This window comes from Stegodyphus dumicola, chromosome 1, assembly GCF_044657685.1.
Source record: "Stegodyphus dumicola isolate Sdum_Otavi_A_Nest chromosome 1, ASM4465768v1".
Taxonomy (NCBI): Eukaryota; Metazoa; Arthropoda; class Arachnida; order Araneae; family Eresidae; genus Stegodyphus; species Stegodyphus dumicola.
The window spans coordinates 187,603,071-187,628,767 of NC_140768.1; the positions used below are offsets into that span (position 1 = coordinate 187,603,071).

Sequence of the window (25,697 nt, forward strand, 5' to 3'; positions counted from 1 at the left end):
CTTCTTTTTAAAATGTAGTGAGCAAAATCAAACATGTTTTAGTATGTCTTTCAAATTACCATTTTTTTGTAATTTTAAAGAGAATTTTAAAAAATTTCTCGAGTTCATTCCCTAAATTATTTATTATGTGAAACTAAACGTCTAGATAATTGTAAATATTCTATGCTAATTATTAATGGTATTTAATACATAACTACACTTTGGAGCTATCCAGATTATATTGAATAAGCTGTATATCGAGAAAATATGAATCTAAACTACTAGTAAATTGTGGCCTTGACGCAATCTGGTGATTTTTTTACATATGAAAATGTAAAAGTTACTCATCGGGTGCAAGCTGGTGGTTTTCGCACCTTTTTCTTACAAAAACTGCCAAACTGTCAATATTTATCTAAGTACGGTAAACATTGTAACATATGAAATAAATGCATACTTTAACAATTTGAATTATTAAATAAGGATTATACGATACATTAAAAAAATTAAACACTCATTCTTCTTCAAATCTTTCTGTAATTGTTTTCCGCTGTTCTTTTCTCAAAGTATACAATGATCTATTTTCGCTTAAAAATCTATCAGAGAATTGCGAACATTCGTCTTCGTGCAATCTTCTGCAAAGGCGGCTATCGAAGAAACGCGAAAAATCCTGTATTCTTGAAGAAACTTTACCGCAGTTTCTTTCATTGTTGGAAAATTGTACAAGCTCGTAAAACTAAATTTCAGACAAAAAAATATCACGATTTCTTTATAAAAATCGTTGGATCTCGGAATAAAACAAAAAAGAACGCATACGAAAATGACGTCTTTTTTAACTGAAGAACTCTTATGACCATGATTACCTGAAGAATTGTTACGCGCATGGTTGCTGGAGTTGCACACATTTTGAAAACTTGGCGACTTCTACTAAGGTGGTTGTGTTAATACATAAGTGCCTATTAAATATCTAAAATGTTACTTATTTATTTATTTACTTGAAGGAAACCACAAAGTTGTATGAATATAACTTTCACGCTCAATTAAGAGATTTTCTTTTTTCAAGGCATTTAATGAAAGTTTTAATTGCTAATTTTTTTAAAGATTTAGGAGAGCATAATTCCATCAAGTAGTTTAAATAAATTTCATGAATTTTTATCATTTTCACTTTTTCATGTATAATGTTTCTGATCCTAAGTGCATATTTTCAATGCTTTAGCTATTACTTCAAATACATAATTAAAATAGGTAAGCCCATTCTTATTCCTTTACAAATCTCAAAACTCCTCGCTTGAGCAAATTCTATATACATCAGCTCAGATAGATAATTAAAACGGCTAAATTCATTGCATTCATTAAAATAGTTACATTCATTCATGTATGCGTGATGAAAGGCATTTGATATTTAAATCAGCAAAGTATGTTTAATAAAATAGTGAAAGTAATTGAATACATATAATTCTGCAATAATGTAGCAACGATATAGAATTCATAAAATTCTCTTTCCACTTTGTAAAACTTCTGTAAACGAAACCCACATACCTTTAAAGTTCTTCATTAATTCAGAATATTAGCTAAATTTAATAGGCAATTCCTAACTTTAAACTATATATTAACAATTTAAAGTGCTTTCAGGAATTTTACGTTCACATTGAATATTCTGCATTTATAAAGACAATTACAGAATATGTCTGCTAAATGTTAAATGTTGATACTCAAGCACGTTAATGCTTTTATATTCATAAAGAAAATTACAGAACATTTACTTGGTAAATGTCAGATGCTAATGCGTAAAATCGCATCCATATTTTAAGGAAATCTTGCTATCTGAATAAGCAGTGTAACATACTTGTATGTTGTTGCATGTGTTTAGAATATTATTTAAGCAGCTATATATTGTCATTGAATCAACGATGTTTTATAAAGTAATTTTTAAAACATCAAATTAGAAATCCTTCGTTTTAGCACAATTAGTTAAAGTTAAAAAGTGAAATTTTTAGCACTTACTAGTGCCTACCAATATTGAATAGTTTAAAGTATTGTCATGAGCATTAAAAAAAATTATTTCGTGTTTATAAGGGGAATTATAGAATGTTTCAGACAAAATCCCAAATGTTAATTAGATAATATTCGCATCTTGAAACGTGTTCATATTTGAAAATAAAACTCCATCGATTTCAAAAGCTATCTGACATTCGATTCGATCTTCAGCAGAAAAAAAGATTGCGATGGTGCAAGAAACAGTAACAGATTTATAAAGAAAACCGGTGGATGAAGCAAAGCGTATGTAGGGTCACTTGCCGAGCAAAATAAATCAAAATACTTCCAACAAATCTCTCTCTGTTGTTGTTCCTTCAATTTTGAAAATTTTCCCCCTTCTGAAGAACGGAGACTTATGTTAGGTCACCATTGAAATCGACAAATTTTTATTCATGACATATGCCAATTTAAGGGGCTTTTCCTCTGAATAACCAACACGTTGATAAAATTAATACGCTGGTTATTCAAAATTCTGAAAAATTATTATAATAGGGCGACCGGAAAGTAATGTCGCTTTCTTACATTAAATTCACACGAATAAATTTTTAACAAGTTTTTATTTTTAATCAGTAATGTAATCACCCGCGTTATCAACAACCTTTTGCCATCTAGGGTGCAGATTTTCAATCCCCGGACCGATATAAATCAATTGGTTTTTGAGTAAAATATCTCAAGATGGCATTTTGGACATCATTCAAATTTTCAGGCACTAGGAAAATGTTGTAGGGATCGGAATAAATGGAAATCCGAGTGTACGATATCGGGCGAGTATGGTGGATGATGCAGCACCTCCCATCCCAAGTCATTCATTTCTTCCAGTGTCCGTCTTGCACAGTGCGGTCTTTCATTTTACTGATTATATTAAAAACATTTCATAAACCTCAGTAAAATTATAGTTTTAGAATCCATCTCCCTGACATTGAGCTCATAAGCACACAATTCATTCTTTTTAATTATTAGCTGAGATGCAGGATTGAATGCAAGGTCTTTGGGAATGAATGGTGGCATTCCATAAAGTCTTTGTTATGTATATATTTTTATATAAGACAGACTGAAAGTACTTAATTCAGATACTCAAAATAAGGATGAACAAACTAAATTTCAGTATGTGCACCGTTAACAGCACGACAGACGACACTGCGATACTCATGTTCCGTCGATTATCTAGCCTGAACGTTTAATGTAATTTATTGCAGGGTCTTATGTGAGTTTCGACTTGAAGTAGTCGAAATGGCAGATCTTTCGCTCTGAAACTCATTTTTGGCAAAATACCAGAGGAATAAATCGAGAGGGGTGAGATCAGATGTTTCGGACCATAAGATATGTCCCATTTCTGCCGATATCCATCCTAGAAATCAATTCGTCTTGCACATGGGTTTTAAAAGGGCGGAGTTTCGTCTCGTTGAAAGATCTGCAGTTCAAAATCAGCTCAGCCGCTTGCATTTGCTCTGTCTGAGGAAACGAAACATTTCAAGTATGCCCAAATATATATTGAACTGGATGATAATTTCAACGAAAGAAAAAAACTGAAAACTACTCATTAGACTCAGTTACGTTCATGTATCACATGCGGTCATATCACAGTTTCCTAAATTCGGCAACTGTAGCGATTTACACATTCGTTTACATGAAATGTGGCTTCATCCACAGTGAGACTTCGTTCATATGCATATTAATGAACGACTGAATTTAAAAATTTTAAAGATCGCATTACTTCGAAATTAAGCCACACATTTTGTTCAGATTTCTAAGACATAAAATTAAGAAGTGGCTTATATCTTAGTAAATATTTTAACATCATATTTCTGTCTATCTTCTAGGTAGCTTAGTAAGTTTACTTTAGTACTAATTTAAGTAAATAAAATGCTTCTTACTTTTTCATGCTTATTATAAAATCATTTTATTTTTAATCATTTTCCCAATGACTTAATTTTAATTTTTATTGTGGCTTGAATTCAAAGTAATATGGTAATTTTTTGCACAAATAATAAAACTGCATAACAATTATTAGCATATATTATTTTATTTACCTTAATAACTCATTGAAAATAGTAATTATGCTCTCATTGTTGAATAATCGTTTGTTTTGAATAATCGCTTGTTGAATAATCGTTTGATAATAATTTGTTTGAATAATCGTTTTAATTACTACAGTTTCTATAGCAAGATCTTGTTACTGATTTACGCTTTCTACAATCGTATATCCTACATATTGTTTACATTTATGTAAACAAATAGTTGTTTACATAAATATTTTAACTATTTAAAATATTATTTAGCATCATCTACATTTTAAAATTTCAGTCGAATTTGCTGAATTTCTCAACCTCTTGGGTAGTATGGTTTTGTTTTTTGTTGAAAATATTATATTTTTAACTGAAGACAAACGTTCATTTTTACTTTCAAAAATATCTTTTTCAGTGTCTAATAAACCAAATTCAATATGTAAAAGTTTATCATCTTCGATTTCAAAGCATCTTTTTGTGAGGGGGGGGGACATATTTTCAATAGCCTGGAATTTTTTCCGAACTTCTTGCCGTTTTTATGATTGCAGTATTGAAACAAATACAAATCTTAAAGTTCGGTACTTTTTCATATCAACCTTTAATTGGTTATAGCTGTCATAATACTGAAATATTCGTGATAATATTCATAATAATCACACATAATATATGTGTTTCCTATATTTATGCAGTGTTCATTTTTATAAGGAATTATTGTTCTTGTAGTTCTTGATGACTACTGTGAAAAGGCTTTTTGAAAATTCTGTAGAATTATAGAACTTTTAAATATAGCAAATAATCTCAGCCATTCAAAATGAGTGAGCCTTGTGCCCATGTATCTTAAGACAAACATAAAAGGAAAAAAAAAATTAATTGAGACTATTGTATGTGTATGATGAAATTATTCATCGAATCTTGAGAACGCATATCATGGAATTCAAAGGTAAATTTTTTAAACGCAGTTGAAATCAGTCATTTTGATTTATTTAAAGGTCTAGTGTTATAATGGACAAATGGAGTTATTCATTTACTGGTTTAATATTCTTTGCTCATAAATCAATAAAGATCTTTGATATTTAGCAGATGAACTCTGCTTAAAAAAGCAGTGACTAACTGTAATTTGAATATGTGTATTTTTTCTATGATGTTTTAAGGTAACTTACATAATAAACTTATATTTTACTATGTAAGACTATTTTATTGTGTAAAACTATTTAAGCAATGCATCGAAAAATCGCCTGAATTTATTGTCTGACTATTTGAATCTATAGTTGTTTTCGAAACACATTATTCACATTTTGATGAAAATAATTTTCTTACATTTCATTTCCGTTTTCATTATAATTATAAGATCTGAAATAAGCTTCTTTAAGCACCCTACAAATGTCTAATTTTAATGACCAATTTAAAGAACTTTAATTATTCTTTCTCATTTTTACATCATTATATTTAATCTGTTTGACACTAAATCTATACTTTATTTATTTTAATTATTAGTTTTAATTTAACTCAAATGCTTAATTAAAAAACCAGACGTAGAGCTATTCCTTTAAAAATTCCCATTATTGCATCTTTGAATTTCTAAAGACATTTCTAAAGATATTTTTTGATTGAATTCTGTTACTTTTTTTAAGTAATACATAAATTAAATACGTTCGAAAATTCCTGAGCTATAATGCTGCAAGTAAAAAATTCCTTAAACTCATAATTTACTTCTATGAACTTCATTAACGTTGTTTTTTAAACTCCTTCAAATAATTTTCATTCATTCATAAATTACCCGCACCCTTTTAAGCGCACTGCAAGATGACCTAAGAAGTAGAAGCTAAAAAAGAAAAAAGAACTAAAACTACCATGCCAAATCGATTTTTTTTATACTTACCAAAATCAACGTAAGATCTACTAGAATTTGGATTACGAAATTTAAAATGGAGACACAGTTAGGGGTAAAATTTAAAACTCACCCAAAATGAATTTTAAAATGAACAACACTTTTCCAAACGAAGGTGAATGAGCAGAATTCTGAGAGCATCGCCTGAATCAGAATCCTCGATACCGGCGAATATACGCAGAATGGGTGAAAATTGACCACTGCTGCCCTCTAGCGACACAGCTCGGAAAGATCAATGGCCAAACGAGCGCGCTGTGAAATAGACATCGTTTTGGAAAGCGCTGCTTTGAGTGATATCGAAAGATGTAATATACTGAATTTTCTGCTTTCATAAATATTCGCAGCTTTGTTTTTAACAGAAATGTGACAAATCGTCAAAACACATGAATTTTGAAAAAGGTTCGAAATTCTAAAACTCTAATCTCTGCGCTCATCCGAAACTTCCAATCCTCCAAATTTCGTCAAACTTTACAAAAGATTCGCAATTCAAAACTCAGCTTTCTTTTGTCATTCGAATCTTTAATACTAACGTCTGCGAACTTTTAATACTAACGCCAGCGAACTCATAAAACGTTTTAATTCACAACTTTGGGAAGATTAATTTCACTGACTTCTAATAGAAACTTTCATTTAAAAAAAGAGGGGCAAAGCGATAACTGAAATTTCATTTGACCTTGGTCCCCAGAATTACCTTGTCACATGGAATATTGGCACTCTACATTAAATTTTTTAGAAAGAATTTAGCATTCATGATACATATTTATTCATGTTGATTCTTAAAATAATTCAACTCCTACACACTTCCTTTAATGTAAAACATTGGAACAGTTATTCAATAATATTTTGAGAAATTTTACTGAGTAAATGAACCTCTAGATTCAGATGTTTTAATTATGTGTTTCTTTTACTAAATTTTTAATCCAAAGGGGCAATTTGCCCAGGAGAACTATTATTTTGATTTTGATATTTTACGTTGGTTCACTATAAATGTCGGTTCACTTTTCAAATTGTTGCCACCAAATATTATCGCCCTGTATTATATTTAAAGAAATTCAGTGATGAAGAATCTACATAAATGTGTATATGTTTCTCGTACTGTGATAAAACAACGGTACCTAGAGCCCTCACATTTTGAATAACGTACGTTCCCACCCGAATATGGGCACCTGGAAGCCCAAATACAGTAAAATTTGCCATCTTTTTCAGATAGATATTTCTAAAATTTTTGCTAAATCTTTCATTATATTCCCACCTACTGATATTTACCGACACACGCGAACTTTCAACTTTCATTGCTAACTCGAGAAGCTCTTTTAAGGTCTCAGGATTTCTTAACTCTACGATCTAGTCTGGGATATGCGGCAATAACCTGGATAATTTATCTCGATAACCTCTGCATTACTTTCCGTATAATAAGGATGGAGTGAAAACGGCAAAAAATATTTTTCGAATTTTATTATTTCCTTACCCAATAAATATTTCAGTTCGATGGAAAAAAACACAGTAAAAAAATTGCAGCAGCTCAGTTTCTCGTGATCGTCAGGTTCCACATGAGGTAACCAAAAACAATCAATGGTAATATTAATGAAAACATCAAACTACTTTTAACAGTATTTTTAAAGGATTTTTTTATACAACAATTTTGTTTCCTGACCCACCATATCGTTGTAATTGGTAACGAAATGCCATTAAAAAGTTTCATTAAAAGTTTTTCAACTCGCAATCTTCACGTTCCACAAAACAGCCGAAGAAATTCATATTGGTGTCGAACTTCGTACGTTTTTTCCGAGACTTGATTCGGCTTCGTATGAATCAGCATCTGGCTTCTGCACCATATGTTGCCAATGGCGCTTCTGTCACCATCCTCGCATGCCTCTCTACTGCTTGAGAATGGCAAAAGAGCTTTCTCATTTCAGACCGAGAACCTTGTGTCTTTATCGCTGAGGTTCAAGGAATTGTCCCAGCGAATCATCACAAAATGCTCTTCTACTTTGAAATTCAATTTGTGAAACAATTTGGGAATTTTATTTTCCCCTTCCAGTCAGCTTTTCTCGCTTTCGCGCGTTCACCTTCCAGCATCTCCAACAGGATGTTTTCAGAGTGAGCAAAATAACAGTTCCTCTGAATAATTTGTGATCAATTGCTTTACACTTTTCTGGCAAGAATGAACTTTTCTAGATCATTCCGTGAACACGACGTGCTCCATGTGTTGCTCTTGGATTTTTCTTTATTTTCAAACCAGGATGGCACATAAACTTTTATAGTATAATCAACTAGTAGCGTCAATTCGTCTGCTAGTTCGGCGGTTGATACGTAAATGCGAAGAATTTTGTTGGCTGTAGTGGAGCCATCTTGAGTGGGCCATTTTCCCAGCACTACCGTTTGCTAGATCTGAAGGGCACTTTCTCGAGAATACTGCCTTAGAAATATCAAAAAGGTATTTTCGGTCAATACTAAAATCTTTTTGTCAATTTCAGATAGATCACTGGAATATAACCTGTCACGGGAAGGTTTTCACATGATTTCAGAGATTTTCCTATTGTCCCAGAAAACAGTTGTGTACCAGATTATTTTCATCAATCTTCTAGAAAAGATGACAAAGAGGTAGTTCATTGGCGTGTGCAACAAGCACACAAAACAATTCAGTTATGACCAATAAAGATCTTAAGATATCTAATTACGCAGTCTTTCTTTCCGATGTTGACGCTCGTTCCATCACACTCAACAGCAACCACTTTGGAAAGTTCAGTCCTTTTTACTTCCTTGTACGAAGTAAAAAGGAAGTATTGTAATCGCGAAAAGTTTCAGGCAGCATATTTCAAAGAAAATATCCATTTTGACCGCTATCGAATGCAATTTAGCGATGTTTTTGCGTGATATCTGTACGTAAGGACAAAATAAAATACTCTTTTCCTTCAAAAAAATTATAAAACTGCTTTAAAATTCATTCTGAAGAGAAATTTTCGTGGCGTCTGTACGAACGTACGTACGTATCTAGCATAACTCAAAAACGAGTAGCCTCAGAACGTTGAAATTTTGTATATAGGACTGCTATAACATGTAGATGTGCACCTCGTATTTTGGTTGCAATAGGCCGCACCAAACATATATAAATATATTTATATATATATTCACTCTGTTACCCGGCTCAGTGATCTCAGTTTCTTTACTCTTATATGATTGTAAATTGTACATTTTTTTGCTGTAAAAATGATTGAATTATGTTGTTTTTATCTTCCGGTTAAGGTTTTTATGACGTTAGTAAATCTATATGCAATATTTTTAGAATTATCAACAATTTTAAAGTTGTTTAAGTGCCGCTAAGCCTTTTTTATGATGGTGGCCATTGATTGTTTACATTTGAAACAGCAGACTAGTGGATTTGTTGCAATCTAGAGAAACTTAGCTTCGCAACAACAAGGATAACGCCTTCATTTATTATTGCCAATTAAATCAGGCTTAATACTTTCTGGAATTTTTTCGAGGAAATAAGTGTTTGAGATTTACTTCGTAATTTTTAATATAGATATTTTGAGTTTTTATGTATTTTTGCCTTCTCGCGAAGTGAGAACTGAATTAATTGAATGAGAAATACTCAATCGTCTCTGAAAAACTGTTTCTTTTTTGTTTTGTTTGTATAGTATTTGAATATAACATGTGGCAACGATTAGATAATTCTTTAAATGATATACATTTTGTGCATTCTGAGTTATAATATGAATGAAATATAATACTGTTAAGTAAACCTAGGGCCAGAGTGTCGCTATGGTAAACAAAGTGAATTTTAAAGAATGCATTTATTCTATTGTGGTTTATGCGCTGTCGGCGAAGTAGGTTTAATTCAATCTAATAAGTTTAAATAAAATGGAAGAAAAAATGCGTATAATTTAATATTCCGTACAAGGAAGTCATGTGGTGTACACATCAGATTTTTTTGTAACATTGTCGGTGATGCTTTGTGTAATATCTGCACTGGATACAGAATCCGGAGTTCCGTGTCGTATATAAACAGAACCAAGTTCTGACAAGAGAACCATATGCACTTCCTCTGCTGTAGTCCTGTAAAAAATGAATTTCCCTTGTTCTCATACACTATAGTTTTGTCCTTTCTCCCATCAAAGTATATGCCATACTGGTATAGTAGTTGACTAAAGCTGAGACCGTACCTCACTATGTTCTCTCCCCAGATTGCTCTGTCAATAACTTTAGCTGGAGTATCTTTAGGTACAATACCCATAGGACACTTAACTAAGGTATGAAGGACTTAACTGAGGACACTTAACTAAGGTATGAAGGACTTAACTGAGGACACTTAACTAAGTAATGGAGGACTTAACTGAGGGCATTTTACTAAAGTATGGAGACTTTCTTCCAAATTCTTGAAATGTCAGAGGAAACAGTTTCGGTAATGTCGTTGACTGACGGGTCCTTTTTGTTGCCTTTCAACAATAAATCATTTCTGACTCAAGGGAAGTGCTTCATTACATCAGCATGTCTAGGCAAATCTGTCTCTTTAAGTTGTACTGGAGTTCCAAAAACATTACAAAAAGATGCACTTCTAATTGACGTCATCTTAGTCTAACATACAAAATGATTGATAAAGCAAGATTGACAAAACATGCTGAACAACCAATAAATTAACAATAAAACGTCGTTGAAAGAGCATGGAAACCATGTGATTGCTTAACCAAAGCTAGAACCAATAGTCAGATTAGAACCTGTTCTGCCCTTTAGTACCATATTTTGTCATTAAATTTGATATTTTGGTGTGGAAAGCAATTTGTCCCGCTAATAATGGCGCTTTCGACAAAATAGTTCATGACAAAAGCAACAAACTGTTAAAAAGTCAGTACAGATATTCCCTTGAGGTGTGGAACCTCAAGATGTCAATATTTTGGGCTAAAATTTGAACAAAAATTGTTCTAGCCCATTTGGAACCATATAACAACTCAGGCATAATGAATTTCGGAGAAACGTTTTTTCGCTATATCCTACTGAAAATTTCATAGAATGAAATAAATTAACTCATCTCTATTTGTCTGATATTTACCATAACGTTCTGCTTCCAGTTTGGCCCTATCTTTAGCCACATGGTACGCTTTCACAAATGCAGTTTAAAATACATCAAACTTACAATCTCACAATCTGGTTGGCCTAAAAGATATTTTCCGATACCTTTAAGTACCATGGTTTTACCCCACAGCGCAGTGGTGCTATAGCAACCTTTTTACTTCTCCAACCAGTATAATAAAAAAATGTGTTTCTAAACTTTCGATAAACGAACATCTTTAGTACACAGCTGTTGTCACATTGCTGAATTAAAAATCATAGAAACTTCGTTATTTAAAAGTAGAAATAAATTATTTTTAGTGTTTTATGTGTAGCAGTTCCACCCTCTTTCGCTCCGCAACACAGTAGATGTCGCAGCATGTGGCTTTTTCCCTTTTTCTTCTAAAAACTTCTCTTTCGCATATATAGATGGATCCATTAAATGTTCGGTTTAACTTCCAGGCATCTATATATTTAAAATAGAACTAGTATACCATTTAAAATGTTTCTAAACTTTCACCATCAGCATTCACATCTACTTCGTCAGCATTCATATCATATCGTTTAAATATGTAAAGGTCACTCAAATGAAATGCTGTACGGTTGGGGTATTTGATAAAGTATCAGCTTTGAATGTGAAAAGATTTCATTAGTCAGGTATGAGAAATATTGCTAATAGTTTGGGAGAATTGTTGAATTAATATAAGAAGTATAAAGCAGAAAAGCCTGTTTCGGTATTTTGGCTTACTAAAGCTGAATGGTGGGGTAAAAAAAATATTTCATTTCATGTGTGCTATAAAATAAAAACTGATAACGGTAAGAAATGTTTTGCGTCTTCAAAATGAGAAGTCTAACATGATCTTCGAGAAAAGTATTAATGTTTATATTGGAAAGTGAGCATTGCATAATAAAAAAGACTAGACGTAATAAGTTTAGCGATGTAGGAATGAATTTGCAAAATTATGTATGCTAAATATTACTGCCTGCCAGATCACGATGATTAATGAGCTTATTCGCTACAACCCCCAACTGACAGTCCGTTTCAGGGCTAATTATTGCTTTGCAATTTCGTAATTGCATTATTGAAGACATACCTACATAAAATGTACTTTGAGAAGAAAGATCATGTCGTGAAAACGTACAGGGATTAGAAACATGCTTGTGATTCTCAGAAATACATGGGGTTAAAAACGTCTTTTATTAATTAAAAAACTGTTGCAAAGGTTTTCAGTCAGATATATCATAAAATGTATATACGTATTTTTATTTGTATCAACTACAGACATTACTAACATAAGTAAAATAAAGAGGTAAAGAAAATTTAAGATGTGCGTTTATAGTTAATAATAGAATAATGAAATTAAAATATAAATTAATGATCTTGCTCTTTGAGAATGCCCGTAGTATGAGAATCGACTATGTGCGAGGGTGGGAAGCTAAATTAATAGGTTTATGTTTCGCGAAAAGCTAATTCTTTCCATGCGTCATCAGAGCATGTTTTTTGAGAATGAAAATAAAATAACTGTTTTGCATTGTGTACGACAGTCCACTGGAAGCTACGTCGTTAATAGCTTGAAAGAAAAATTATTCCCATAGTGCGTCCGAAGTAAATAAAACTATTTTGGGATTTCCGCATATTCACGAAGACATATTGAAGGAAATTACTAAAACAGAACAAATAAACATAGATTTTTGTTTCGTCAAGATCGGTAACTTCCGGATAATCCTGCTATTTTAAAAATCAATATGGAGGATTTAAAAAAAAATACAACTTGAATCAAGTCAGATCAGAATACACTGCAGATAAAAGAACTGGATTTTTCTTTTTAAACAAATTTAAGTAAAAATCCAGTAAAAAAAAGCAAAGGCAGCACAAAGAGAGTTTTGAAAATGGTTTACCCTCAATTATCTAAATTTGCAAAGATAAGTGTCAGCGGAATTTGATGGAAATTTTCCTATTTCCTGTCTGTTTCTTTCTATGAATAGGAACCCCATATCAGTTGTTGTTTATTCCAGTGATGTTCTGAAAATATATCAAGCAATTTGTTTAACTGAAAGCAAAATGAGTGGCGCAGTTCACTTTGAATTTGTTGTGGATGAAAACATATTTACCAAAAAGGAAAAGGTTTATATAAAAATAAAAATCTGACAGTTTTCAGGTTTTACATTTGGCCCAAAGGGGCATTTTTTTTAAAGTTTTGTGTGTTGCCTTTATTTATTAAATAGCATGTCCTTCGCACTTTAATGGAAAAAAAGATGAAACAATTATCTTTGCAAAATTCATCCACAATTTCATATCGCAAGTAATGAAAGCCGGGGGAGCCTTTGTTAAATTAATAAACATAACGGATTTTTCTTGAATAATGCAATTCAATTATACGATTTCGTCAATTAGGCACATACGCTTTTATTATTTGTGATATAAAATTGCAAATGAATTTAATTAATGTTTTTATTTAATTTTTAATCTCTTGTTCCCATTAAGCTGTATAATAAATTATTTTTCTGCTTTTAGTTCATTAAGTGTTTTATGAATTGTAACTAAAAACTTATTTTAAATATTTTTATTTTCTCTTTTTAACCTCTGTGATGCTTTATCAATCAAAATATAAAATAAAAAATTTATTTCAACAATAAATAATCACTCTTTTTACTTGCAGTAATTGTTTACATCAAGTGGTCGAAAAATTCCAACCATTTTGACAGTGTCAGGAATCAGGTCAAAAATCTCACATTTAAAAGATTTTCCCATTTTATTCGATGGTACAAACAGTAAACTTCCTGAAATTATGTGCAAAGAAAAAATCATTTCAACATTTAATTTGAAATAATTTTAATCAAATTTTCACGGCATTGTATTGTAATCCATAATGAATATGTGATCTCTTGCACTCTGTTATATTCATTTATCTTACCTTGACACCATACTTTCTGTTCTAATTTTTTTTCTTCTTTGTGTTCCCTCATTAGGGCGACCTAAAATTGTCTGCGTTGATGGTGTATTTATTATAGCATCTAAATCCAAAGAATTTTCCTAGTAATTATAGACAAAATAAGTAATTTAGAAATAAGTAATTTAGACAAAGTAATTTAGAAACTCCTGTTTATTGGAAACTTGGTTTTCTACTCTTAATTATATTGACAATTTACATTCAATTAATATTTTAATCAATTTACTTGCTAAATTTCTCAAAGTTCCTACTAGTTTAAATTTCTTTTTTAGTAATTCACCACATTTGGTTTTACTTTTGGTTTTGAATATGTCTTGCCTATATGGATGACGAAACACGAATTGAGTAATTGAAATGTTAGGTTTGGAGGCAACTTTTCCTTGATAAGATCTGTCTCTTATCTGCTCAACAATTATTTACTTATGCAAATTAATTTAGTCTTAAAAATACTTTAAAAAACATTTTTGGGGATTAATTTTTTGGAATATTATATATTTTTTCATGGTTATTCGTGCACTTAATTTACATATGATGTTAGAATTTAAATGATATTGTAAATTAGTTCGCAGCAATAATTAATCTTTTATATTTACAGTTAAAATTTCATAATTAAAATTTAAATTTACCTTAAATAGGCTTTATACGAATACAGAATATTTGTTAAATTTAAATGTATGTATATATATATGCACTTTGTTACTCGGCTCAGTGCGCTCAGTTTCTTTATTCTTATATTTTTGTAAACTGTGTATTTTTTGCTTTAAAAATTATTGAATTATGCTGTTCTTATCTTCCGATTAAGGTTTTTATGTCTTTACTTAACCTCCATGCAATAATTGTGGAATTATCAAGTTTTTTAAGTGCTGCTAAGCGTAATTTTTGTTGAGCATCGCAGCCATATTTGTTTACATTTGAAATTTAGCAGAATAGTGGATTTGTTGCCAATCTAAAGAAACTAAGCTTCGCAACAACAAAGTAAAGTCTTCTGTTATTACTGAGAATTAAATTATGCTTAATTCATTCTGGAATTATCATTTAAGTTATTAGCTTCATTTTGCGTAGAAACTGTAATTTTAATTGTAAAAATTGTCTATTTAATTATTTTAACTGTACTTGGTGTTTTAGGATTTTCTATACCTTTCAATTATTAACCCTCTGAGGAGAAAGGGTTTTCGCTAAGAAAGCACAAATTTCCCAAAACTACTATGAGAACAAATTATTTTTTTTGATTTTAATGTAAAAACTCTCCTGGAATTTCATACCTGGATCTGTGTACTTTTCATATATTGTCGTAATTTCTTTGACATGTTTTAATGTGCACGTTCTTAGAGATATCTCAAAAAATATTCTAGGCAGTGTATAGCCTTGTTGCTTAGAAGATTTTAATTAAAATATTAAAAATTTTTGTGTTTTGCCTAGCCGCGATGTGAGAACTGAATTAATAATAGCGCACGCGCATTAGGTAAGCGGCGCTGAATTGTCTTTGGAAAAGCTGTTTCTTTTTTATTTGTTTAATTTCTTTTATGCATCGATTCAGATTTATTATAGTATTTGAATAGAACATGTGGTAAATTCTGCAGATGATATCATTTTTATGCACTCTGAGTTAAAAAATGAATGAGATATAACGCTGTTAAGTGAACCTAGGGCCGAACTGTCACTATGGTAAATAAATATAGTGAACTTTAAAGAGTGCATTTATTCTATTGTGGTTTATGTGCTATCGACGAAGTAGATTTAATTGAAAATTCATTAATTGTTAATTCAATATGTTTAAATGAAATGCAGGAAGATTGCGTATAATTTAATATTCCGTACAACGAAGTCGTGTGGTGTAAAGTTTTGTCTTCATAAGGCAGAAAAGTAACTTAATATCGAAATAAAATACTTATTACTTGAAAACAAATTTCAGCAGTTCAAACGTTTATACGTAACATTTCAGCCCAGATAAATTGCTCTATAGAACTTTAACAAAAAAACACTTCTAACTTGACTTTTTTTAATGCGCAATATATTGTCCTGAAAAATTTTTAATCCGCAGACACGATCATACCATCGAAACAGCAAACGGAAAGAATCTAAAAGCAGCCTTAGGCGTATGTAGCCACAACACAAAACGTAGAACCATTCATTTATGTTTCAAGCCTCCTCTCGGGTAGTAAGTTCTCAAATTATTGGCATTATACAAAACATAAGATCTTTTCTTTATCTTTTTAATTTAACATATCGGTTGTTGATTAAAGAACTGGATATTTTAAAGCAATAAACACACTTCTTAATAATTTAATTTTTATTTGACGTTTTCTTAATAAATCTAAGTAATGTAAGTTAAAATAGGCTACCTTTATATTATAACTAACAATTATGAACATTTGAAGTTTTAATGATATTGATAAAAATCGATTATAACACCACATGCTACGTATCTAGTACAGAATCATATTTCTTTCACGTTTTTGGAATAGTTTTACATATTCCGTGCAAAGGGGCAATTTGCCCAGAAGGACTATTAATTTCATTTTGGCATTTTCCGTTGATTCACTACAAGCGTTATTTCACTTTTCAGATTGTTGCCTTCAAATATTATAGCCCTGTATTATATTTAAAGAAATTAAAAAATGAAGAATCTGCATAAATGTATGTATGTTTCTAGCACTGTGATAAAACAACAGTACCTAGATCCATCCATTTTGAATCACGTAAATCTCCTGCGAATATGTTCATCTAGAAGCCCAAATTTGAAATATGGAATTTGTTTTATTATCGATTTCGTGTTTTGTAAACCTTTAACGAATTGCTGATTAACAAACTCAACGATTTCAAAGCGAACAATGGCTACGTTGTACAGAAAAAACATTTTTATCTCCAGCGCGTGAGACTGTGTATCCGAAATTCTAAAGATATTTTCATTTTAAAATTATTTTGCGACATTGCTCTTGAACTGAATTTTATGCTTTAAGTGCGAAGAACATGATATTTAATAAATAAAGGTAACACACAAAATGTGAAAAAAAACCGCCCCTTTGGACGCAATTTAAAATCTGAAACCTTTCAGATTTTTTATAAATTTTTTAATTTTATTTCTTAATATTGCTTAAATGTTTTGAAACTTTTCGTGTTAAATTATTTCTCAAAGAGTTGGAGTGCAATCTGAAGCGTTCGGATTTGAATTGTCTGTCTTCTTTTTTTTTTTTTTTTTTTATAATAAAATCCATTTTTATTGTCTACTACTACTTGTTTGCTTAAAATTTTCTAAGCAAAGGCTCAGACATTGAATCGCATTTTGGACTTCACTAAACATTATCTTATTTCATCTTCAATACCGAGTCTTCCCAAAATGGTAGCTTCTTCAGAAAATTATTACGGTAGTCAGTATTAACAACAACGGTTCAGTCGTCTGTGACCATCACTAATGCTTTTCTACTCGGTTCAGTACTTTTTATAAATATTTAGTAGTGTAATAAGCTCTTCAAGAAATTTAGTTTGTGTTTTTCGAACAATATTAATGTTGTGTGTATAATTAATAATATATGTGTAATATTAATATACAGGCTCGTAAATCAAATTCACAAGTCTGATAATAGGTCAATAAAAATTTATTTTTATCAAAAGAAATATTTCAGAACTCTGGAATTTCCACAGAAGTATTCGTACAAGTGTTCACAGTATCACGCAGTGTAGTAAGTAGTTACACTTCAAACGACTAAGAACGTTAAACACTGTGCAATGCAAAGCGAACAATAGATACAAGTCAATCACAACAATATTTTAAGTTTCAAAACTAAAAACCTGTTATACCTAAATTCTTAAATTGACAGCCACTCGCTCTCATATCTGCTTCGCAATTACTGAGGAAAAGCTTAGTCAGGAAACACGGCATCGATGTGGCGCAAACCTCCAATAGGTTCACGGTAAAGATGAACCTTCTGTTTCATTTCAAAGTATACCAGATTCTGAGCTGTGACTCCGAGCGTGTTGGACGCACTTTGGTTTACTGCTCAATTTTCTACGAACTGACCCAGTCCCGTAGGTGGTCAGTGAGTTTACTTATAGTCTTTACTGAGTATCTTTTAGACTTCGGAGAGTGATCCCTTAGGGTGTCACGGTAAGCATGTCCTTTTTTAGGGCAGTAAATACGGACGATGACGCTAGTTACTGTACGGATTCTGGATTATCGACTTTGTCTCTGCCATCTACTTCAAAACGTGAGGAATTCTTGAAGGATCCCAGACTCAAGAAAAAAGCGAAAATAAAGAAGGAGAATGCGAATCCGGAGAAGGAAATTAAGAATACAGAAAAACCCAAAGAAGAAAAAATACAGGAACTTATCCAGGAGTTCGGAACTGACTATGTGAAACAACACTTGGAATTTGAACAACGATTAAGTGAAGCAAAACCCCAGAAGTACAGAACGTGTTGAAACATGCAAGGAAAACCAACCAGCTCGTTAACAAGAGGCAGAGAATGGAGCAAATTGCCACTATTCCGGAAAATGAAGGTCAGTGGATTACCCCAAAGAAGACTTTAAAACAATTCAAGAAAAATTCAAGAAAAGCCAATCCCGATGGAGATACCACAAGAGAACCGTTTTCTATTACTTAGAAAAATTGCTGAAGAAAATCGGGAAGGCAGAGACATCGGGAAGTCTCTTCCCCGCCCATTGCATTTTCACACGAAAAGTGTGATTGGATGATACTGGACGAAATGTTTACCGGAAACTGAACTGATCCCCACGGATGCCAAATGAAAGGAAAATCCATCTTCGTTTATACCAAGAATTTAAAGGACTACAGTACAATGAACGAGCTACTATTAGAAAACAAAATCCCCTACCACTCCTACCTATTTGATTTCGAAAAGCCAATACGTGTCATCCTGAAGAAAATCCCCGCCACTTTTAAAAAAGAAAATATCCTACAAGACCTTAAACGCTGGAACTTCCCCATTAAAAAATTAAAGCAGTTTTCGAAACGACGCGACGATGAAATAATTAAACTTCCCATCTTTCTACTTGAGCTAAAAAGGACCCCAGAAGATAATACGATTCACCAGCTCAATAACATGTTCAGTTTCAATATTATTATAGAAAAGTTCAACCCTAAGAAAAGACCAGTACAGTTCTTCCGCTGCTAGCAATTCGGTGGTTCTAAATATTGTTGCAGTAACCCCACTAGATGTGTGAAATGCGGGTAACAACACAGAAGCAACCAAAGTACAATGAAACCAGAGAACAAGCCAAAATGTATTTTTTTGTGGACTTTGACACGTTAGCAGCTACAGAGGGTGTATCGAATACAAGAAAAGATTTGAAAAGTTGTTGCACTTGCCGCACTTGCTACTGAAGTAGTTAATTTAAATTTTACTCCTCATTTTAATAGCAAGAACTTCTTTCTTAATGCTATAGAAATCAAAAATCTGACGTCAAACTTACCAAACTTTGCATTTCAGAATTCAATTGGCCTCATCTGAAAGAACTGCAATGGCACACCCTTCTTTTTCTATAAGTAGACGAATTGGCATCATTCTGGTTGCAGATATCATCTTAGATTTAATCCATACTGGAAAGATAGTGAGAAATTCAAACAAACCATCCGTTTTAAATTCAAAATTTGATGGCTCGTCTCAGGAAAAGTGTCTTGCTTCAAACTGAATTCATAGTTCCTTAATCAATTGCCATGCTGAATAGACAAGGAAAATTCGGTGGGAAAAAACTAAGAAGTCGTATCAGTTACAAATGTAGATACTGAATAAAGAAAAGCAGGATGTCGAAGCGTTTTATTAATATCAGACTAGTCGAAATTCTGATGATAGATTTGTTGTCAGTCTCCTATTTAAGAATAAAGCTTTCTTGGATGATTCAAGAAATCAAGCGAAGAGTTTTTCGTTAGAAAGAAAACTTCTACAAAATTCATAGCTTAAAATTCAATGTATATACTTAATGCGGCAATATCAAACTATGTGACTCATATGCAGATTGTCGTCCAAATGTCCATTTTTTAAAATCCTCATCAGGGTTTTTTAACCTCATTTTGGAGTTATTAGAGATTAAAGTGAATCTACCAAATTATGGGTTGTGTTTATCAGTCAAGAATTTCCTTAAATGATATTCTCCATACAAGTCAAAAACTTAAATGAATTATCCAATATTCTATTAAAATTTAGAACTTACTGTATCGCACTCACTGGAGGTATAAATAAATGTTCCGACAAATTCTAGACAATAAAAATGGTTTCGATTTCCAAAGGATGTTTTGGAGAAAAAACCCTGAATATCTGCTTCTTCATATGGCACTGATTGTGCTCCGTATTTAGCCATTCGAACATTAAAACAACTTGGCAACAAGTTTCTAGAAGCTTCGAGAGTCATATTGGAAAATACGTAGATTCACACGGGAGCAAAGAATATTGAGGAAGCAAAACAATTAGTCTCACTAATTATCGAACTCATGGAGGAAAGGCGGTTTTTTAATAATAAAATGAGTACCCAATGAACCATCAATCACTGAATATTTATCTCAAAAACTAAGAAGCTGAACATACTTTTTTCAGATAGAATGAAGAAAAATTTGTATAATTTTAAGAATTATCTGGGAAGCTAAAGAAGATGCGTTCAAACCTAAGATAAACCCACTCCCTACCGTGGGTCTCTTGACAAAACGCCAGCTTCTATCAACTATCATGAAGATTTGGGATACATTTGGGTATTTATAGTCAGCAAAGATTCATTTAAAAATCTTGATGCAGCATTTATGCAAGAAAAGTAATGGCTTAAATGATAAATAAAGTTGGGCTTAAATGATTTATTAACTAATGGTGTTTCCCAAGCATGGAATATATTTAAATCTCAAATCGAACATGTAGAAGATTTCACGATTCTTGATGAAACACAGTTCTATTAAAAGTAGTCAGTTAATTGACTTTTGTGAGGCTTTTGAACAGGCATGTGCTGAAGTGTTTTATTCAAGAACAGAATTTGCAAATGGAGAATTCCGCATTTCATTGGTTACTTCAAAGTTGCTCTTGTGAAGACGCTGCCAAGATTCGAACTATGTGTAGTTCTGGTTTCCGATTCTATTAAGTTATTCCAGCATCCTTAAGGAAGAATATTCAAATTAATCAGACTATTTTATACTCGAACTCAAAAACGTTTTAGACTGGCTTAGTTCATCTCCTTAAACAGGGAAAGTTGAGTTGCTAAAAGGATATCTAAAATTCAAAACTCAATTTCAGAAGCTTCCTAGAATTACGTGAAAATCAAGAAATCCAGCATACTGTGGCGCTCGAAAGACATTTCTGTAGCAAAACGTAAATGTCACACTTGGTGGTGGCAGGGCCCTCAATAGTTGTATCAGAAGAATATTTTCCTTCTGTGTAGAGATCTACAGATTGAAACATGTGTTCATTCCAGCCCAATGACACCTCTTGCTTCAGATCCTCAAAATTTGTAACCTCTTTACTCTGAGGCATCTTTTAATCGGAGTTCCTATGAAAGCTCCAAACGTAGCGCTTTGTTTAAAGTCAAAATGTCATCTTATTCTGCAACGTCGTAATCAGTTTTGATCAAGATACCGAAACAAAATTCTGAGCGAACTACTACGAAAAAAGTGGAATCCGTATGAAACGAATATTCAAGTGGAAGGCTTGGTGTATCTCGAGGAAGATGAATATTGAAAGAACCACAGAAGTTTTTCCTATAAAGGAAGGAGTCATTCGAGTTCATGATGTAAAAACATCGACTAGACTTTACCGGCGTCCAAGTTCCAAATACTATCCTCTTTCTATGTAGTCATTTTCAACTTGAGTGTTCAGCCGGGGATGTTATGTTAAGTTTCAAAATATTTTTTGTATTATTTTATCATTCTGTGTAGGTGGTGTTGTTGTCGCCCCAGATTTTTATTATTGATTATGCATTTCTATTTTTGCTTTATTTTCGTGGCAGCAGATATGAAAACCAAAAAATAGAAGAAGTCAGTATTCGGTGAAAATGTAAGCCTGTTAAAATTCCAGTAGAGCATATAAAAATCTAAATCTTATTTATTCTGTGTCTGTATTTATTGTCAAAAGTTAAGTGTTTCCAGGTATATACAGTTTAATAATTAATAGTTATTAAAATATTTTTTAATTAATAATCTTATCACCAAATATTTGTAATACATTTATATTATCTGGGATGGAATATATTTATATTATCTGGTACATTTAGAATACAGGGTGATTCTACATTGTTTTTACAAATTAAGAGGGATGATAGTACTGATACAGATGAGCAATTATTACCATAGAACATAGTGTCGCATTCCACTCTAAAAGGCAGAAAAGAGGAATATTACAATTAAAACCTGAAACTTACAACAGTGCTGGGAGAGCGAATGGACGAGACCAAAAGTTGCGGAATCAGTTTAGTGAAGAACTCACAGAGAGTGCACAAAACGGATAAAACCGAAAACTTGGCTTTCGAGTGTTAATTCGAGCTCAGACTCGAATGACTCCTTCCTTTTTGATGGCAAATACTCAAATGCACATCTTTGGTTGGCAATGTCTCAACTTCGCAAAGGATTGCAACAAGTTAATTACTCGTATCTAATCGAGGACTGAATGTTATCAACTAACTCCAACTTCCGCTGTATGCCGAGATTAGCATGAAAACTTCATGCTGTGTTCGGGCTATCAGAACTTCGTATCCTATTAGAAGGTCGCTTCAAGTAAAATGAGCTCAGCACAGTAAGTCCAGGAGAACAGGATAGAAAATGGCGAAGGAGTAAAAACTGCTACCTTGGATACTTGATATGAAGGTTTCCTCTCTAATAGGTAATTTCCCCCTAATAATTTAGATAATTAACTCGTTGCAATCCTTTGCGAGGTTGAGACCTTGCTAACCAAAGATGTGTATTTGGGTGTTTGCCATCAAAGTTTGAGCTCGAATCGAAAGCCAATTTTCCGGTTTTATCCGTTTTGTGCAATCTCTGTGAGTTTTTCACTAAACTGATTTTGCAACTTCTGCTATCGTTCATTCACTCTCCCTACACTCTTTAAGTTCAGGTTGGAATTATAATATTCCAGCCTCTCAGAGTGGAATGCGACCTGTGTTTTATGGTAATTATTGCTCATCTAGATCAGTAAGTACTATGACTCCTCTTAATTTGTAGAAACAATTTAGAATCACCCTGTATATATATGTATTTACTTATTTTTTAGTTATTTATTTAATTAGTGTATTTTTAGCGGCAAATGCTTATTTATGGTGTACAGTATTTAATGTTTAATTGCCGGATACTTAGCATGTTTGTAGTATGTATTTCATGAATTTCGTTGTGGATCTTATTAATTCTGCTTCGATTGACGTTTGACTTGCAAAGATAATTCAGGTACAACGTAAATATGAGCAAGAATAAACCTATGATCAGACATGACTAGAAGTTCTGTAGCCAAACTGCTATTATTTAATGATTTCTAGCCAACTTGCCGCATTCTGGAAGTTTCCGTAAAGCACATCTTTTAAGCATTTTCCTTAAAGCTTCCAGAAGTGCTTACGCTTTCCTTCGAGTCACGTTACAATTAGGAAGGTGACCAGGTGCGAATCAGTTAGATTGAGAGGATTTCTTTTTTTATCCTGTTGAACATTTTGCTAGTGATTGCTGCTATAGTCTTTGCCAGGAATTTCGGTAAAAGATCTCTTGTATTTTAAGGTGAATTTTAATTTGCCTCCATTTTCCTCCTTGCGTTTCCTTTTTAGCTTTCTGTACCGTCTATAATATCTCTTGTTTTCCTTGAAAGCGCATTAAGTTTTACTTTCACATAGCCTATTTATATCTTTTATGAATTGTATGAAGCTGCAGGACGCAACAGTATAAACGTAAATAAAAGTGACTTGGCAGTAAAATTGGCAGTTAAAATTTCTGCATCATCATTGCTTACCTGATATCGAAAAAGTTAATATGCTGTTACAATCATTTTCGGACTGCTTTTCAAATGTGGAGTTCCATGTTACTAAAAATAATATGTGGCATCTTCTTTCGTTGACGGTGAATTTCATATTTTTATTTAATTTTTCTCCAAACAGTAGAATGAATGCAAATGACAGCATCCTCAAGGATAACATGACAGATTTCTAGAAACTCTTTCGCACTACTCATTACATACGCAACTATTAGACGCAAAATCGTTATACGCTAGCGTGAACATTTCCAGGGATCGCATAAGACGTAAATACGCTCATTTCAGTGTGGAAAAAATAACGCTACTTTCGTATTAAGGGCCATCACCAGTACCTTTGCCTTTTTTAGTGATGTTTAAAAGCACCTTGTTAAACAGTTAGTGATCAGATTTACCAATTCTGGCAACCAAGGCAGCGACTTTAGTAAAAACGCATGAAAAAATTACAGATTTTAATCGGTGTTTAAAGTGGTTTTCAACCAACATTTTGACTGTCCTCATAGCATTCTTCTTGAGCCTCAAAGACGCTAGCGCATAAGGTCTTGGTGTCATTTGAAATTTGCCTTTCAGAAACTGGGCGATTAAGTTTGCTAATTTTGGTGACTAAGCGCGATGGCGATGGTCGCTTCCCAAAATATCGTTATTTTTAATATGAAGTAAAATGCTTAACTTCATAGTATTGTTTAGCAAGAGATAGGGTAATAGACAAATCATTTTGCTCTGAAATTATGCTGTTAATAATCTTATTTCACAAATCACTCCATAAGAAGAAAGCGTTTTTACACATACTAAATTAATGTGCAAATAGATCTTTATTTTTGACTAGGATGCTTTAGAGTTATCTAAACAACAAAAATATCTGCATTACCAAAACCAAAATGACCATTTCTTTTTTATTTCACCCTGCTGTTTGTAAGGTGCCAACGAACTGCAAAGTTCTTTTGATTCTTCTAAAAACTTTCCTGTGCTTCTGGTTACCATTGTCCTGGGTATGCTGCCAAATTTACCTTTCATAGTGTCCAACAAATGAGGGTGATCTGGAAGTTGGTGACAAATGGGATTCGAGAAGATGTTCAAATGTGACTCACTATTCTTCACTCGATAAAATGCTGTCTGTGATCTCGTAACTATTCGACGGCAACTTAAACCTTCATCATAACTATCATGCAGTCGCCATGTGTCTTTGAAAGACTCAACTTTGCAAGGCATGTTTCAAAACAAGCTGTACTCTTTGCTAAATCAAAAGTATTTGAAAGGAATTTCAGTCAGTTAGGAAACCGGTTTCAGTCAAATAATAATTAAATGCCTGTCTAAGAATTTAGACAATTAGCTACTAATTTAAGATAACTTAAAGTATCTGCTACCAAAATGATGAAACTCAATTTTTTGAAATAATTTTATAGGTATGTTTTGATGTATAGTTTACTGCATCCCGTGCAGCTAGCTTTTGCTCGGACAAAGCACGCAAATTTCAATTTCCGATACCATGCGCACATTTTCTATCATGCTTCCATTCACTTATGTATGATTTTCAAGTAAATAATAAATGCAAGGAAATGAAAAGGATTTATTCAATTAATAAAATTTTATTTAAAAGGTTCTTATAGCATAAGATGTTATTTAAAATGGATATGATAATTAATGCATTAAAAGGAGAAAAATAATTTATCATGTAGTTTAATTTGAAAATGCAGATAATATGTTTCGTTATTTAGGCACCCCACGCTTTTATTATTCGAGACATAAAATTGTAGGTGAATACTGTAGATAGAATTACTTAATTTATTCTTCCCGTTAAACTATATGATAAATTACCTTTCGTCATTTAGTGCATTAATTACCACAGTCATTTTAAAT

The 25,697-nt window shown here is 32.3% G+C and overlaps 1 protein-coding gene and 1 long non-coding RNA gene across 5 annotated transcripts in view; one reads left to right on the forward strand and one right to left on the reverse strand.

Annotated features, from left to right (window-relative positions):
• The window catches only part of LOC118200712 (solute carrier family 7 member 14-like), a 349,638-nt gene extending 343,595 nt beyond the window's left edge, over window positions 1–6,043 (reverse strand). The window contains exon 1 of the mRNA XM_085823820.1: window positions 5,899–6,043. The gene's annotated coding sequence lies outside the window, so the exon portion shown is untranslated. The remainder of the gene's footprint in view (window positions 1–5,898) is intronic.
• Window positions 1–25,697, forward strand: part of LOC118195795 (uncharacterized) — a 102,269-nt gene that overhangs the window by 69,233 nt on the left and 7,339 nt on the right. Inside the window, exon 1 of one of the 4 annotated variants that reach the window (XR_004759321.2) lies at window positions 22,385–22,715. The exons of 2 other annotated variants lie outside the window; for them this stretch is intronic. This is a non-coding gene — a long non-coding RNA (uncharacterized LOC118195795). One more of the 4 variants, XR_015043048.1, reaches the window with a different exon arrangement.